The sequence below is a fragment of the Amblyomma mixtum genome, chromosome 7 (genome assembly GCF_055824585.1).
Source record: "Amblyomma mixtum isolate Tamu chromosome 7, ASM5582458v1, whole genome shotgun sequence".
Classification (NCBI taxonomy): Eukaryota; Metazoa; Arthropoda; class Arachnida; order Ixodida; family Ixodidae; genus Amblyomma; species Amblyomma mixtum.
The window spans coordinates 88,103,705-88,108,851 of record NC_143018.1 but is presented as its reverse complement, the minus strand read 5'-3'; positions in this window follow the sequence as shown (position 1 = coordinate 88,108,851).

Here is a 5,147-nt window from a genome sequence, read left to right as displayed (position 1 = left end):
TGTTAGACAGTCTACAGAGTGTCCATAGACTTCTGTCTATAAAGTCTATAGACTGTCTAAAGACAAATCTTAAAGAACAGTCTATAGGCAATACAAATGCCATAGACAGTCTATAGACAGTCTATAGATTTATGGCCATACACTTTTAGTATACTTTTGTCTATAGACAGTCTATAGACTATGAATAGACAAAAAGCAATATCTATAGGAAGGCAATAGAGTCAATAAGAAGTCTATAGACTGTATATATAGAGCATTTTTATAAGAGAGTGCAGTAGAGGACACCTCACTTCCTTTCTACTCCCATATAGGCGTATTTGTGTTTAGAGTGTGTGTCCCATATTCTTCAGCGGAAATGACGTTCATGGCGGAGAAAGCAGAAGGGAGAATTACGCTTCCTATCGATTCGTTTTTCTCGATCGTCTCTATACGCGCGTTCTTTTTGTTAACTGCATTTTCATGTCTCTTTTCAAAGCGCTACAACTTGAAAGACGCGCCCTGCTGGCTAGCTGGCATTAGCACTATATATAAGACGCTGCTTTTGACACACGTCAACAACGGAATTCAGCGCTCGTCTGTGTCGTCTTTCGTCTGTTTCGCGCGGCACCGCCCACAAAGAACGGCCTTATACTGACGAGATCTTTTTGCTGTGACGTAGGTTCGAGCAGAACAATGCCGAGGGGTGCATGGTGGAAGTTAATCGGCAGCCATTCGCTAGTATACGGCGATATGTAGACTTGCAGCGCATTGTTGATATCTGAGTACACAGGGTGTGTCACCTATGACTTTACGCAATTTTTTAAAGATAGGTTTTTTGAGTCAGAAAAGCGCTTTTTTCGTCATAGCATTGTCCGCGGTGTAATACATGGGAATGCAGCTAAGAAGTGCTAACTAGCAGGCTGGTTAACTGATACTGAATAGCGAACTTTTAACTATTACTGTCAGGCTCCTTAATTATTGAAAGGCGCGTAGCGCAATGTAAATAATATCTACATCAGTTTTCTTCATTTCGAAAACGCGGTTACCCTCGGCTCTGTGGCCCAACAAATTTTGGCTATTTTGACGAGTTATGTGCACCGGAGTGATTGCTTTGCCTGCAAGCTTCTCGAAAGCGCGCGTATTTGGCGCGATGCAGCCAAGTTTTGGTGGGCGACAGTGCCGGGGGTAATATAGTTTTCGAAATTCTAAAAACTGATATAGATATCACTTACGGTGGGTTACACGCCTGTCAGTAATTAAGGAGCCTAACAGTAATAGTTAAAAGTTAACTACTAAATATCACTTAACCAGCCTGCTTGTTAGCACGTCTTAGCTGCATTCCGATGTACTATGTCGCTGACAATGCTATGATGAAAAAAGCGCTCTTCTAACTAAATAAGCCTATTTTAAAAAGAGTATGTGAAGTCATAGGTGACACACCCTGTATAACCAATACGATATTCCCCGTCACCACTTTCCTCGTTAAAGAACCCCAGGTGGTCGAAATTTCCGGAGCCCTTCACTACGGCGTCCCGCATAGACCGAGTCGTTTTGGGACGTCAAACCCCCATAAACCATAAACCGCTTTCCTGCGGCGCTCTTCTGAGAGCCGCGGACCACGGGACTACGCGACCACAAGTTGCAGGAGTTGATGGTTGTGAGGAAACGGAAAACTTTCACGCGGAACGTTAACTTCCTAATGCGTATGCAATGCAGAACCAAATAAACAAAGGTTGAGAGGGAGCCTTTGTTCGCTATCCGACGTTTCGACATAAGGACTTCTCTTCGTACGGGCCAAGGGTATGGTATGGCACCACACGTTGCCCCTCAAGTAGCACCGGTGACATTTAAGCAGAGTCCTGCGGAGAACACAACTGGCTGGCACTACGTGAATAAATGTTAAAGAAAACCGTGCCACGCTTCGGAAAGATCACATACCCTTGAATAAGAATTCGCTCCAATTCACTATATGCAGCATTCAAGAATAGATCGTTTTCTTACCGCGAGGTTCTCATGTGTACGAACCGCTGGCTACGAATTTGCGCTTTCGGTGACAGTTAAACGAAAAGGAAAATAAGAAATGGCTTCTTGATGAGAGAGAGAGAGAAAACTTTACTGCCGGAAAAGAAGGGTTCCTGGACGCTTAGCAGAAGGGCCAGGTGGCCGTTAGCTGATAGCTGGCGGCGACCTCTTCGGCGCGCTCGATGGCTCCTGCCTGGACGGCGGGGTCCGAGCTGCGCAGCACTTCTTCCCAGGCGTCTGGTGAGGGAGCTTCTATAAGAGCTTCCGGAGGAGGATCCTCCGGGCAGTCCGATAGCATATGATCGAGGGTGGCAGTGCTACCGCAGTGTTTGCAGGTGGGGTCTATGAGATCGGGGTAGATGTGGGCGTAAATGTACGGGTTCGGGTAAGAATGGGTTTGGAGTCTTCTCCAAGCCACCTCTTGGTGTTTGGAGAGTGACTTGTGCAGGGGAGGATAGATTCTTCTAGAGAGTTTGTAGAATTGGGTAATGTCGTGGTACGAAATCACTGCCTCCATCTCGGGTCCCCCTGGACGAGAGCCCACCGCTCGGCCGACAAAACCTCGAGCGTGTTGGTGGGCTGCTTCGTTCCCTGGGTTCCCTGAATGGGCAGGAGTCCATACCAGTTCTATGTCTCGTTGCAGTGTAATATTTGTGAGAATGTTTCTAGCAGTCAGGGATATTCTACCGCGCGAGAAGTTGCGTATGGCAGCCTTTAAATCACTGACAATGATGTCAGCGTCAGTATTTGCTATGGCCAAGGCTATGGCCGCTTCTTCTGCTTGATCCCCGTTAACCATCTGCGCATCCAAATTCATAGCAGGAAGAAGCGAGTGCATATCTGCGGCCTCGGTCGCTTCTTGAAAAAAGTTTCTCTGGAGTGGAAAGGGGTAGCAGTGAAAAACCTTCGCGGTAGATCGCATAGGACTACTATAACCATCAATATATTGTTCGTTACGTGCTTTCCCTCGCACGACAACGCGTCCCACGTGTGTGCGCGGGAAAGAATTCACTCTCTGAACCATATGCGCGCGCATCGACGAGTTCCTCGCCTGCGACAGCTTCCGAAACTCACGCAGCAGAGACAAAACAGTCTTCGTCCCACTGATCATCGCTGCTCGCGACGCATGTGGAATGGGCATTCCTCCCCCCCCCCCCCCCCTCCCCTCTTTCTCTCTGCCTATTTTTTTCTTAGGTTAATGTTTCTGGCTTCATTATTTTTATTTCCTGCGGTCGGGTTTAGAATTCCTCCAAACGTCCCCTCGACATGGGAGAACGTGGAATGCGGGACGAGGAATGCCGGCCAACATTGCGACAGCGGACGGAGCACTGCTGGTCGTGAGATGCCCAAACAAGCGTACACTTGCTGGGATCTATGGTACTCCGTTGCTTTATTTCTTGAAAGCTGAAAATAAAAAGAAAAGGAAAACAGTGGCACTGCATGGCGACAGTTCCAGCTCGTCCCTTCTTCAAAGCGACCCAGCTTTTATTTTTCTCTTTATTTTTGTTTTTTTTTTCAGGATTTATTTGCTCCGCCTTATCGAATTCCTCTGTTCGTTCTATTGCTTCTTTCATTTCGGCAAAACTTTCTGTCGCACAAGCTAGCTGGCTTTCTCTGCCGCCACGTTGATGTTCATGGTCAGAAACCTTGAAAAGAAGACAATTTATGAACTGGTATGCACTGCGAGAACGCGCTGTTCTTGAGCTTAAAAATATGGTTTGGTTTGGTTTATGGGGTTTAACGTCCCAAAGCGACTGAGGCTATGAGAGACGTCGTAGTGAAGGGCTCCGGAAATTTCGACCACCTGGGGTTCTTTAACGTGCACTGACATCGCACAGTACACGGGCCTCGAATTTCTCCTCCAAAGAAATTCAACCGCCGCAGCCGGGATCGAACCCGCGTCTTTCGGGTCAGCAGCCGAGCACCATAGCCACTGAGCCACCACGGCGGCGCTTAAAAATATGGTTGATGTGTTTATGGGGGTTTAACGTCCCAAAGCGACTCAGGTTAGAGGGAGGCCGTAGTGAAGGGCTCCGGAAATTTCGACCACCTGGGGCTCTTTAACGTGCACTAACATATCACAGTACACGAGCCTCTAGAATTTCGCCTCCATCGAAATTCGCTCCCCCCCCCCCCCCCCATCCAGGCCTAAAAATAAAAAAAATTGCGTGGACACTTTGGCAACTGAAGTGTTGAGAGGCGAAAGCCGAGGACACTGTGCCGTGACGACTTCCAGTGGATGAGACGTCACACCGCTCCCGTGGCTATATCGATACCCAAATTGTACATCTTTCGGCGATCTTAAGTGTTAATTATGCTTAATTACACATTTTCCCATCTAATTTGACACAAATCCGACGTTTTTCCGACCATTCTGTGACAATTTTCACTATGCCTTGACGACCTCCGGTGGATTTGACGTCACACCGTTCCCGTGGTTATATCAACGTCCGCGTTATTTCGGCATTTTTTGCCTATAATTAAGTAACTAATTAACCTGCAGTCGTCAAACTTCGCTTCTATGTTTATTTCTTCCCTCCTCTATATGGAGCAACCATTGGTTTTCTTCTACCTTTTTTAGTTCCCGAGTTAAACGCGTGTGACAAGCTTTGTTAACGAATAACAGTATGAGCCATTCAAGGATTTCGCTTTATAAACTTCGTCAAAGTTGTCGCTTCGTTGTTTTTCACGTCTGCCTTCGGACAATGCGCGCTCACAAAGCTGCTCCCTGTTCTCTCAAGCCGCATAAGGCGAACAAGGCGTTACCTTCGCCTTCTAAGTATATGGGATATACGTTATCGAAGGGTTTTATCTAACGTTATCTATAGTAACAAAGGTGGGCAGGAAATTGGGTTGCGCATAAATTTTGCAACAATCAACCGGAGGCTAATTTGGCGCTGCGGTGCTTCTTTAATCGTAGTAATGGCGGGAAGTGGACACTTCGTATTCAATTTCGCTATAGCCTTTCGCTATAGAGTGTCTACAGAGCTATAGAGTGTCTACAGACTTCTGTCTATAAAGTCTATAGACTGTCTATAGACAAATCCTAGAGAAGAGTCTATAGGCAATACAAATGCCATAGACAGTCTATAGACAATCTATAGATTTATGGTCATACACTTTTAGCAGACTTTTGTCTACAGACA